We start from the raw sequence: 13,793 nt of genomic DNA on the forward strand, positions 1-13,793 counted from the left end.
GGAGTAAATAAAAAGGCTGATCAGAATTAAACTATTGCATCCACTTTTGTTTTATTTTCAGGGTTATTTGTAAAACATTAGTTTGTTCATCCTGTCAATTTATATTTGATCCAGAACTACTTTTTGTGCTGTGGAGAAAACCCATTTTTGGAAACCGCTTCACTTTGCTTTCCTATTACAATAAGTTGCAGGGCTGTAAATAATATTCAAAAGTTTGTACTATTGCATTTTTTTTCCCAATTTTATAAACCATGCTTTAAGCATAAACATTTGCTAAGCACAAACAGAAGTGTGCTTAACACCATGGGCGTCAATCTGGGGAGGGACAGGGGGACAAGCCCCCCCCCCCACACACTTTTGAAGGGTGGGGGGGGGGGCACAATATCAAATTGCCATCCCTCCCTGCCCTTGTCATGTTTTTGACCACCTTTATCATGAAGCCTAAATTTTGCACTGTGTAAGACCAAACCCTGTGTCGCACCATGTACATTAATCCTGGGGACAAAGGATGACACAACTTTTTGAAGGGTGGTGGACACTATATCAAATGTCCCCCTCAAAATTGTCCCTTTATTGCACCACAGAGCATCTAAAATGCACAATTTTCCCGGGCCCTTGATCGGGTCCGCACCCATGCTGTAATGGCTTCTCACACGCATGCTCCATCGTTGGCAGATTTGCACCTCCCCCTTGAAATAGTGGAAAGGCCGTGTCTCCCTACCCCACCCCACTACATTTTCGAGGGGTGGGGACACAATATCAAATGTCCCCCGTGTCTCTGGTCCACTTTTATCATGAAACTCATCTTTTGCAGTGTGTAAGACCAAACCCTGTGTCCCGTCATTTCCCCCAATCCTGGGTTGGGGGGGGGGGGGGCACACAATGTTCCCCAGTTTTGTTGAATCGTGTGTCTTGATGCTACTCTCACACTTGGGCGATATCTTGCGAATATGAATGTTTGAAATTCGCGATGAATTCGCCCAAATGTTGCAATTTGATCGATGGCGAATTACCCTCTTCACAACATTCGCTGAATGTACGAAAGCGCTTCGCATTGCCCCTCTCCGAGAGTGGCGAATGTTACATGTGTCAGTGTAATTTTTATGTCGCCCGATAGAGTACAAGTATTTTTTCCCCTCATGCCTATACGCAAAGCGAAGGAGCATGAAGATTGAGTTTTGTTCGGTGGGAGGACATAATGCCGTGACTGGGCGCCATTCCTATCGACCTGGCGGCCCTGCATTTTCGTGTTCTTAAAAATACAGTGTACGGAATTACAGCACAGACAAAGAGTTCTATACAGGTCTTCCATTCCCATTTCATTGAAGCGTTACCCGGCGTATATATAAGCTAAGGAGGCGCTAGAAGATTTAAGTTTGGGCTGTCTATATAAAAGCACAAAAATGGCTTGACCTGAAAATATGCATAGTTTGCATAAATTGTAAGTTGTAATGTTTGTTTTCTATTTACACAAATTTATTTATACATAAGCCATGTAGTAAAAGTTATATAATTTTCCCCTCAAATTTCAAGCAAAATGTCTCTTGAAACAACCCAAAACAAAGTATCAAATAATTATGCAGAAACAAGGAATCACGGAAAATATGCATAATCTACAAATTCTAAATTGCCATTTCGTCTTTAATTCCACAAGTGTATGTGTGCACACGTCCTGGTAGGTGTAAAATTGATATCATTGTTATATCAAATTTTACAACTATCAGGGCATGTTTAGGGAGGTTCAAACTTTACAAAATTAAAATTATAGCCCAGTAATGGGGGTTCCAGTATTGTTTAAATAAATTGTATTACTATAAGACTCTGTGTGTATTGAAATGCAGTAAAAATTATTGGAATATATTGACTGTCCCTTTAAAACATGTTTGATGCCTTGGACCGGTTACCACTAGGTCGGAATGTGTTAAGGAGGTTCCAAAATGTACTTTTTAGTTCTATTGTAGATAGGCTACTGTATGTTTTACTTCACGGTGACGTGCTGTCTCTGTATGTTATTTGAAACCTTGCGTATAAACAAACAGTCCACTACACATACCCATTTTTGCATTGATAATGGAAGTCCAAGCATTTCCAAAATCTGAAAAGGCCCAAATTCTACTGCTCAAATTTTGAAGGCTTATTGTTCCGTTTCGTTGGCCAGTAGCTCTCTGAGATTGCAACGCAGAGCATGTACAATGCAAAACTTCCTGGGCCTTTGGCTTAGCGCCCTGCTTTATCGCAGGCTCCATCTTTAACAGACTTGCCCCCCCCACCTCCACCAACCCCACCCCCTCCAACCCAATTAAATGTCTTGTCTTTGTCCGCCCTAGACGATGCTGGTGATGATAGGGATGAAACGCCATCTGAGCATATATAATGCAGAAACAATATCGGATATTACGAAGCTACATTGAGTTGTTTTTTAATTTTAAATACAATGACCATGATAGCAAAAAAAGTGCACCATAGCTTGAAATAGGCATTAAATTCCACTATCTGGGAGGGGGACGTCACCCCTCAGACTCCCTAGATTGCCATAGAGAGCATCTACGGCCTAAACAAACAAAAATGCCGGCCCTAAAGCGGGCCCCGGACCCCAGGCCGTAAATGTTATGCGTCCCCCATCTTTCAACGCGGATTGACGCCCCTGCAGCCAAGTATTTATTCCAAGAAGTAGGGGGCCCTAGGGATTGCCTTTGCGTTGAAATGGAAATCGCACAGTAAGAAAAAAATATATGCCGTTAAGCATCTATTATACTTGTCCCTATTTCACAGAGCATGCAGGCACTATACACAAATGTAATCACATAAAAGTATTGCTTAGCAAAAACAAATTATTTGCAAAGGTTACATTAAGTTTGCATGTTGTGGCTAGTGACCGACTTTGCTTAGAAAAGAAATGTTTCAAGCTTTGTTTTCTCCTAAAGATTTGCTATGTGATTTGGCCCAGATCGGATCTCAGGTTCCAGATCCACCAAAATCGGGTGCGACATGAGTTTTTTTTACCCATATACTCAGATGTGTGTAACAATTCCTTGTAAACTCGGTACTAACCGAGTTTTGTGAAAAAAAATAAGGCATGTTACTCGGGTGAGATTCGAACCCACGACCTTTGCAATTCTAGAACAGTGTCATACCAACTAGACCACATTGCCCGGTGGCTATGCTGTATAGAGTCAGTACGAATCCCATGTTTTAGCAGCGGGTACTGCAAACGATTTATTATGTTTAATTTGCATCGGGGATAAAGAATATTAATATTTTGGTTTTACCCATAGTCCTATACACCGATGTGTGTTAGCACTCAGTACTCATTACTCAGATTTATTATTACATCCTTCCACCGTGGTTAATCTCAAAACGAATTGGTGCCTTGCCAACTTCTCACTAAAGCTGTGTGACATCTTAAAGTTTGTCCCGTTGTTACACAGAGAATCTGCGGGTACCACAACATCAGCGTCCATTGATTCCAATAACAAGTCAAGGAAATAGTTGACATTCCTAGTTCAATGAAGCATAACCCTGTAGTATACAAGAGGCGCTAAAAGAATAGGTCTTGCCGATATACGCCAGAGGATACACCTCAATACCGTGTACATTAGTAAATCAGTACTACCGAGAAACGATGTATAATACAGATGAGTCGACTTGCCATTCTACATATTAATATTGTCAGCATTATTTCGACCGAAAGTTCCAGTCGATCACAAACGCAACAACAAACGAGAATGATGTAAGATTCAAAGAGCTTCGAGCGGGAGAGGCACAACAGCTTACAAAAAAGGAAAATAGCAACGTTCTCTTTCTGCGGACAGTTGGAAATTTGGTTGGGAAAACTGACACAAGTAAATCTGGTTGGATAACCATCCAACATCTAGAGAGTGGGGAGAAAACCAGCATTTCCTCAGAGGACAGACAGAGAGTTTTAGCATCAGAGAAGGCATCCAAGAGAGAAATCGAGCTATAAGAAGGACCATATGTACCAAGATGGCTACAAGACACTTTCTGCAAACCGTGATCCGCTTTGAGGTAATGAAACAAAACCTTTTTAACCGATATTCTTTGTCGGCTACTACACCAATTCTTTGGAATCAGACTGATGTGTCAGTGTAATTTTTATGTCGCCCGATAGAGCAAAACTATTTTTTCATGCCTATACGCAAAGCGAAGGAGCATGAAGATTGAGTTTTGTTCGGTGGGAGGACATAATGCCGTGACTGGGCGCCATTCCTATAGACCTGGCGGCCCTGCATTTTTGTGTTCTTAAATACTGTGTACGGAATTACAGTACAGACAAAGAGTTCTATACAGGTCTTCCATTCCTATTTCATTGAAGCGTCACCCGGCGTATATATAAGCAAAGGAGGCGCTAGAAGATTTAAGTCTGGGCCATCTATATAAAAGCACAAAAATGGCTTGACCTGAAAATAGTTTGCAAAAATTGTAAGTTATAATTTTTGCCTCTATTTTATATTTACACTAATTTATGTATACATAAGCCCTTAAGTAAAAGTTATATAATTTTCCCCTCAAATTTCAAGCAAAATGTCTCTTGAAACAACCCAAAACAAAGTATCAAAATTATGTAGAAACAAGGAATCGCGCAAAATATGCATAATTTACAATTAATTCTAAATTACCGTTTCGTCTTTATTTCCAAAAGTGTATGTGTGCACACGTCCTAGTAGTTGTAAAATTGATATCATTGTTATATCAAATTTTACAACTACCAGGGTATGTTTAGGGAGGTTCAAACTTTACAAAGTTAAAATTATATCCCAGTAATGGGGGTTCCAGTAATGTTTAATTAAGAGTCAGTTCAGGTAAATAGTTGACATACTTGCTCACGGTCAAACCTGCGTCATTCTGGCATGTCCCCCAATTCAGATTTCAAAGTTTTAGAGCGGCTTCCAGACTTCTTGATACCGAAAATTAAAAGTAGGCGGCTGTGCTCCGAAACATTTTTGTGCACAGAGAAAATCAAAAGTACAACGGGTCAATTTGACCCAAAATCATTGCTCAATCTAAACAAGTTTAGCACCATTGGATGGACAATTTCAAGGGCTTTCCTCTCGTACAAAAATTACTGCTATGGGGATTTTCAAAGTGAAGCTAGAGGCCAGGGAGTAGACCCGACACACACCGTAAATTGTGGATATTTAATGCATGATACACACGGTACAAACTGCGTCTAGCTGAAAGTATAGCTGAAAGTTTTTATAAGTCCGGGCTTTTTTTCAACGCATATATTTGTTTTCTCCAATAATCACCACATGCCGTGTGTATCATGCGTTAAATATCCACAATTTACGGTGTGTGACGGGTCTACTCCCTGGCCTCTAGCTTCACTTTGAAAATCCCCATAGCAGTAATTTTTGTACGAGAGGAAAGCCCTTGAAATTGTCCATCCAATGGTGCTAAACTTGTTTAGATTGAGCAATGATTTTGGGTCAAATTGACCCGTTGTACTTTTGATTTTCTCTGTGCACAAAAATGTTTCGGAGCACAGCCGCCTACTTTTGATTTTCGGTATCAAGAAGTCTGGAAGCCGCTCTAAAACTTTGAAATCTGAATTGGGGGACATGCCAGAATGACGCAGGTACAAACTGCGTCTCTCTGTCGTTTTTAGTTCCAGAATAATTCAAAAGTATAGCTGAAAGTTTTTATAAGTCCGGGCTTTTTTTCAACGCATATATTTGTTTTCTCCAAAAATCACCACATGCCGTGCGTATCATGCATTAAATATCCACAATTTACGGTGTGTGTCGGGTCTACTCCCTGGCCTCTAGCTTCACTTTGAAAATCCCCATAGCAGTAATTTTTGTACGAGAGGAAAGCCCTTGAAATTGTCCATCCAATGGTGCTAAACTTGTTTAGATTGAGCAATGATTTTGGGTCAAATTGACCCGTTGTACTTTTGATTTTCTCTGTGCACAAAAATGTTTCGGAGCACAGCCGCCTACTTTTAATTTTCGGTATCAAGAAGTCTGGAAGCCGCTCTAAAACTTTGAAATCTGAAATGGGGGACATGCCAGAATGACGCAGGTACAAACTGCGTCTCTCTATCGTTTTTAGTTCCAGAATAATTCAAAAGTATAGCTGAAAGTTTTTATAAGTCCGGGCTTTTTTTTCAACGCATATATTTGTTTTCTCCAATAATCACCACATGCCGTTTGTATCATGCATTAAATATCCACAATTTACGGTGTGTGTCGGGTCTACTCCCTGGCCTCTAGCTTCACTTTGAAAATCCCCATAGCAGTAATTTTTGTACGAGAGGAAAGCCCTTGAAATTGTCCATCCAATGTTGCTAAACTTGTTTAGATTGAGCAATGATTTTGGGTCAAATTTACCCGTTGTACTTTTGATTTTCTCTGTGCACAAAAATGTTTCGGAGCACAGCCGCCTACTTTTAATTTTCGGTATCAAGAAGTCTGGAAGCCGCTCTAAAACTTTGAAATCTGAATTGGGGGACATGCCAGAATGACGCAGGTACAAACTGCGTCTCTCTATCGTTTTTAGTTCCAGAATAATTCAAAAGTATAGCTGAAAGTTTTTATAAGTCCGGGCTTTTTTTCAACGCATATATTTGTTTTCTCCAATAATCACCACATGCCGTGTGTATCATGCGTTAAATGTCCACAATTTACGGTGTGTGTCGGGTCTACTCCCTGGCCTCTAGCTTCACTTTGAAAATCCCCATAGCAGTAATTTTTGTACGAGAGGAAAGCCCTTGAAGTTGTCCATCCAATGGTGCTAAACTTGTTTAGATTGAGCAATGATTTTGGGTCAAATTGACCCGTTGTACTTTTGATTTTCTCTGTGCACAAAAATGTTTCGGAGCACAGCCGCCTACTTTTAATTTTCGGTATCAAGAAGTCTGGAAGCCGCTCTAAAACTTTGAAATCTGAATTGGGGGACATGCCAGAATGACGCAGGTACAAACTGCGTCTCTCTATCGTTTTTAGTTCCAGAATAATTCAAAAGTATAGCTGAAAGTTTTTATAAGTCCGGGCTTTTTTTCAACGCATATATTTGTTTTCTCCAATAATCACCACATGCCGTGTGTATCATGCGTTAAATATCCACAATTTACGGTGTGTGTCGGGTCTACTCCCTGGCCTCTAGCTTCACTTTGAAAATCCCCATAGCAGTAATTTTTGTACGAGAGGAAGCCCTTGAAATTGTCCATCCAATGGTGCTAAACTTGTTTAGATTGAGCAATGATTTTGGGTCAAATTGACCCTTTGTACTTTTGATTTTCTCTGTGCACAAAAAAGTTTCGGAGCACAGCCGCCTACTTTTAATTTTCGGTATCAAGAAGTCTGAAAGCCGCTCTAAAACTTTGAAATCTGAATTGGGGGACATGCCAGAATGACGCAGGTACAAACTGCGTCTCTCTATCGTTTTTAGTTCCAGAATAATTCAAAAGTATAGCTGAAAGTTTTTATAAGTCCGGGCTTTTTTTCAACGCATATATTTGTTTTCTCCAATAATCACCACATGCCGTGTGTATCATGCGTTAAATATCCACAATTTACGGTGTGTGTCGGGTCTACTCCCTGGCCTCTAGCTTCACTTTGAAAATCCCCATAGCAGTAATTTTTGTACGAGAGGAAAGCCCTTGAAATTGTCCATCCAATGGTGCTAAACTTGTTTAGATTGAGCAATGATTTTGGGTCAAATTGACCCTTTGTACTTTTGATTTTCTCTGTGCACAAAAAAGTTTCGGAGCACAGCCGCCTACTTTTAATTTTCGGTATCAAGAAGTCTGAAAGCCGCTCTAAAACTTTGAAATCTGAATTGGGGGACATGCCAGAATGACGCAGGTACAAACTGCGTCTCTCTATCGTTTTTAGTTCCAGAATAATTCAAAAGTATAGCTGAAAGTTTTTATAAGTCCGGGCTTTTTTTCAACGCATATATTTGTTTTCTCCAATAATCACCACATGCCGTGTGTATCATGCGTTAAATATCCACAATTTACGGTGTGTGTCGGGTCTACTCCCTGGCCTCTAGCTTCACTTTGAAAATCCCCATAGCAGTAATTTTTGTACGAGAAGAAAGCCCTTGAAATTGTCCATCCAATGGTGCTAAACTTGTTTAGATTGAGCAATGATTTTGGGTCAAATTTACCCGTTGTACTTTTGATTTTCTCTGTGCACAAAAATGTTTCGGAGCACAGCCGCCTTCTTTTAATTTTCGGTATCAAGAAGTCTGGAAGCCGCTCTAAAACTTTGAAATCTGAATTGGGGGACATGCCAGAATGACGCAGGTACAAACTGCGTCTCTCTATCGTTTTTAGTTCCAGAATAATTCAAAAGTATAGCTGAAAGTTTTTATAAGTCCGGGCTTTTTTTCAACGCATATATTTGTTTTCTCCAATAATCACCACATGCCGTGTGTATCATGCGTTAAATGTCCACAATTTACGGTGTGTGTCGGGTCTACTCCCTGGCCTCTAGCTTCACTTTGAAAATCCCCATAGCAGTAATTTTTGTACGAGAGGAAAGCCCTTGAAGTTGTCCATCCAATGGTGCTAAACTTGTTTAGATTGAGCAATGATTTTGGGTCAAATTGACCCGTTGTACTTTTGATTTTCTCTGTGCACAAAAATGTTTCGGAGCACAGCCGCCTACTTTTAATTTTCGGTATCAAGAAGTCTGGAAGCCGCTCTAAAACTTTGAAATCTGAATTGGGGGACATGCCAGAATGACGCAGGTACAAACTGCGTCTCTCTATCGTTTTTAGTTCCAGAATAATTCAAAAGTATAGCTGAAAGTTTTTATAAGTCCGGGCTTTTTTTCAACGCATATATTTGTTTTCTCCAATAATCACCACATGCCGTGTGTATCATGCGTTAAATATCCACAATTTACGGTGTGTGTCGGGTCTACTCCCTGGCCTCTAGCTTCACTTTGAAAATCCCCATAGCAGTAATTTTTGTACGAGAGGAAAGCCCTTGAAATTGTCCATCCAATGGTGCTAAACTTGTTTAGATTGAGCAATGATTTTGGGTCAAATTGACCCTTTGTACTTTTGATTTTCTCTGTGCACAAAAAAGTTTCGGAGCACAGCCACCTACTTTTAATTTTCGGTATCAAGAAGTCTGAAAGCCGCTCTAAAACTTTGAAATCTGAATTGGGGGACATGCCAGAATGACGCAGGTACAAACTGCGTCTCTCTATCGTTTTTAGTTCCAGAATAATTCAAAAGTATAGCTGAAAGTTTTTATAAGTCCGGGCTTTTTTTCAACGCATATATTTGTTTTCTCCAATAATCACCACATGCCGTGTGTATCATGCGTTAAATATCCACAATTTACGGTGTGTGTCGGGTCTACTCCCTGGCCTCTAGCTTCACTTTGAAAATCCCCATAGCAGTAATTTTTGTACGAGAGGAAAGCCCTTGAAATTGTCCATCCAATGGTGCTAAACTTGTTTAGATTGAGCAATGATTTTGGGTCAAATTGACCCTTTGTACTTTTGATTTTCTCTGTGCACAAAAAAGTTTCGGAGCACAGCCGCCTACTTTTAATTTTCGGTATCAAGAAGTCTGGAAGCCGCTCTAAAACTTTGAAATCTGAATTGGGGGACATGCCAGAATGACGCAGGTACAAACTGCGTCTCTCTATCGTTTTTAGTTCCAGAATAATTCAAAAGTATAGCTGAAAGTTTTTATAAGTCCGGGCTTTTTTTCAACGCATATATTTGTTTTCTCCAATAATCACCACATGCCGTGTGTATCATGCGTTAAATATCCACAATTTACGGTGTGTGTCGGGTCTACTCCCTGGCCTCTAGCTTCACTTTGAAAATCCCCATAGCAGTAATTTTTGTACGAGAGGAAAGCCCTTGAAATTGTCCATCCAATGGTGCTAAACTTGTTTAGATTGAGCAATGATTTTGGGTCAAATTGACCCGTTGTACTTTTGATTTTTTCTGTGCACAAAAATGTTTCGGAGCACCGCCGCCTACTTTTAATTTTCGGTATCAAGAAGTCTTGAAGCCGCTCTAAAACTTTGAAATCTGAATTGGGGGACATGCCAGAATGACGCAGGTACAAACTGCGTCTCTCTGTCGTTTTTAGTTCCAGAATAATTCAAAAGTATAGCTGAAAGTTTTTATAAGTCCGGGCTTTTTTTCAACGCATATATTTGTTTTCTCCAAAAATCACCACATGCCGTGCGTATCATGCATTAAATATCCACAATTTACGGTGTGTGTCGGGTCTACTCCCTGGCCTCTAGCTTCACTTTGAAAATCCCCATAGCAGTAATTTTTGTACGAGAGGAAAGCCCTTGAAATTGTCCATCCAATGGTGCTAAACTTGTTTAGATTGAGCAATGATTTTGGGTCAAATTGACCCTTTGTACTTTTGATTTTCTCTGTGCACAAAAAAGTTTCGGAGCACAGCCGCCTACTTTTAATTTTCGGTATCAAGAAGTCTGGAAGCCGCTCTAAAACTTTGAAATCTGAATTGGGGGACATGCCAGAATGACGCAGGTACAAACTGCGTCTCTCTATCGTTTTTAGTTCCAGAATAATTCAAAAGTATAGCTGAAAGTTTTTATAAGTCCGGGCTTTTTTTCAACGCATATATTTGTTTTCTCCAATAATCACCACATGCCGTGTGTATCATGCGTTAAATATCCACAATTTACGGTGTGTGTCGGGTCTACTCCCTGGCCTCTAGCTTCACTTTGAAAATCCCCATAGCAGTAATTTTTGTACGAGAGGAAAGCCCTTGAAATTGTCCATCCAATGGTGCTAAACTTGTTTAGATTGAGCAATGATTTTGGGTCAAATTGACCCGTTGTACTTTTGATTTTTTCTGTGCACAAAAATGTTTCGGAGCACCGCCGCCTACTTTTAATTTTCGGTATCAAGAAGTCTGAAAGCCGCTCTAAAACTTTGAAATCTGAATTGGGGGACATGCCAGAATGACGCAGGTACAAACTGCGTCTCTCTATCGTTTTTAGTTCCAGAATAATTCAAAAGTATAGCTGAAAGTTTTTATAAGTCCGGGCTTTTTTTCAACGCATATATTTGTTTTCTCCAATAATCACCACATGCCGTGTGTATCATGCGTTAAATATCCACAATTTACGGTGTGTGTCGGGTCTACTCCCTGGCCTCTAGCTTCACTTTGAAAATCCCCATAGCAGTAATTTTTGTACGAGAGGAAAGCCCTTGAAATTGTCCATCCAATGGTGCTAAACTTGTTTAGATTGAGCAATGATTTTGGGTCAAATTGACCCTTTGTACTTTTGATTTTCTCTGTGCACAAAAAAGTTTCGGAGCACAGCCGCCTACTTTTAATTTTCGGTATCAAGAAGTCTGAAAGCCGCTCTAAAACTTTGAAATCTGAATTGGGGGACATGCCAGAATGACGCAGGTACAAACTGCGTCTCTCTATCGTTTTTAGTTCCAGAATAATTCAAAAGTATAGCTGAAAGTTTTTATAAGTCCGGGCTTTTTTTCAACGCATATATTTGTTTTCTCCAATAATCACCACATGCCGTGTGTATCATGCGTTAAATATCCACAATTTACGGTGTGTGTCGGGTCTACTCCCTGGCCTCTAGCTTCACTTTGAAAATCCCCATAGCAGTAATTTTTGTACGAGAAGAAAGCCCTTGAAATTGTCCATCCAATGGTGCTAAACTTGTTTAGATTGAGCAATGATTTTGGGTCAAATTTACCCGTTGTACTTTTGATTTTCTCTGTGCACAAAAATGTTTCGGAGCACAGCCGCCTTCTTTTAATTTTCGGTATCAAGAAGTCTGGAAGCCGCTCTAAAACTTTGAAATCTGAATTGGGGGACATGCCAGAATGACGCAGGTACAAACTGCGTCTCTCTATCGTTTTTAGTTCCAGAATAATTCAAAAGTATAGCTGAAAGTTTTTATAAGTCCGGGCTTTTTTTCAACGCATATATTTGTTTTCTCCAATAATCACCACATGCCGTGTGTATCATGCGTTAAATGTCCACAATTTACGGTGTGTGTCGGGTCTACTCCCTGGCCTCTAGCTTCACTTTGAAAATCCCCATAGCAGTAATTTTTGTACGAGAGGAAAGCCCTTGAAGTTGTCCATCCAATGGTGCTAAACTTGTTTAGATTGAGCAATGATTTTGGGTCAAATTGACCCGTTGTACTTTTGATTTTCTCTGTGCACAAAAATGTTTCGGAGCACAGCCGCCTACTTTTAATTTTCGGTATCAAGAAGTCTGGAAGCCGCTCTAAAACTTTGAAATCTGAATTGGGGGACATGCCAGAATGACGCAGGTACAAACTGCGTCTCTCTATCGTTTTTAGTTCCAGAATAATTCAAAAGTATAGCTGAAAGTTTTTATAAGTCCGGGCTTTTTTTCAACGCATATATTTGTTTTCTCCAATAATCACCACATGCCGTGTGTATCATGCGTTAAATATCCACAATTTACGGTGTGTGTCGGGTCTACTCCCTGGCCTCTAGCTTCACTTTGAAAATCCCCATAGCAGTAATTTTTGTACGAGAGGAAAGCCCTTGAAATTGTCCATCCAATGGTGCTAAACTTGTTTAGATTGAGCAATGATTTTGGGTCAAATTGACCCTTTGTACTTTTGATTTTCTCTGTGCACAAAAAAGTTTCGGAGCACAGCCACCTACTTTTAATTTTCGGTATCAAGAAGTCTGAAAGCCGCTCTAAAACTTTGAAATCTGAATTGGGGGACATGCCAGAATGACGCAGGTACAAACTGCGTCTCTCTATCGTTTTTAGTTCCAGAATAATTCAAAAGTATAGCTGAAAGTTTTTATAAGTCCGGGCTTTTTTTCAACGCATATATTTGTTTTCTCCAATAATCACCACATGCCGTGTGTATCATGCGTTAAATATCCACAATTTACGGTGTGTGTCGGGTCTACTCCCTGGCCTCTAGCTTCACTTTGAAAATCCCCATAGCAGTAATTTTTGTACGAGAGGAAAGCCCTTGAAATTGTCCATCCAATGGTGCTAAACTTGTTTAGATTGAGCAATGATTTTGGGTCAAATTGACCCTTTGTACTTTTGATTTTCTCTGTGCACAAAAAAGTTTCGGAGCACAGCCGCCTACTTTTAATTTTCGGTATCAAGAAGTCTGGAAGCCGCTCTAAAACTTTGAAATCTGAATTGGGGGACATGCCAGAATGACGCAGGTACAAACTGCGTCTCTCTATCGTTTTTAGTTCCAGAATAATTCAAAAGTATAGCTGAAAGTTTTTATAAGTCCGGGCTTTTTTTCAACGCATATATTTGTTTTCTCCAATAATCACCACATGCCGTGTGTATCATGCGTTAAATATCCACAATTTACGGTGTGTGTCGGGTCTACTCCCTGGCCTCTAGCTTCACTTTGAAAATCCCCATAGCAGTAATTTTTGTACGAGAGGAAAGCCCTTGAAATTGTCCATCCAATGGTGCTAAACTTGTTTAGATTGAGCAATGATTTTGGGTCAAATTGACCCGTTGTACTTTTGATTTTTTCTGTGCACAAAAATGTTTCGGAGCACCGCCGCCTACTTTTAATTTTCGGTATCAAGAAGTCTTGAAGCCGCTCTAAAACTTTGAAATCTGAATTGGGGGACATGCCAGAATGACGCAGGTACAAACTGCGTCTCTCTGTCGTTTTTAGTTCCAGAATAATTCAAAAGTATAGCTGAAAGTTTTTATAAGTCCGGGCTTTTTTTCAACGCATATATTTGTTTTCTCCAAAAATCACCACATGCCGTGCGTATCATGCATTAAATATCCACAATTTACGGTGTGTGTCG

This window comes from Asterias amurensis, chromosome 17 (genome assembly GCF_032118995.1).
Source record: "Asterias amurensis chromosome 17, ASM3211899v1".
In the NCBI taxonomy this organism is placed as follows: domain Eukaryota; kingdom Metazoa; phylum Echinodermata; class Asteroidea; order Forcipulatida; family Asteriidae; genus Asterias; species Asterias amurensis.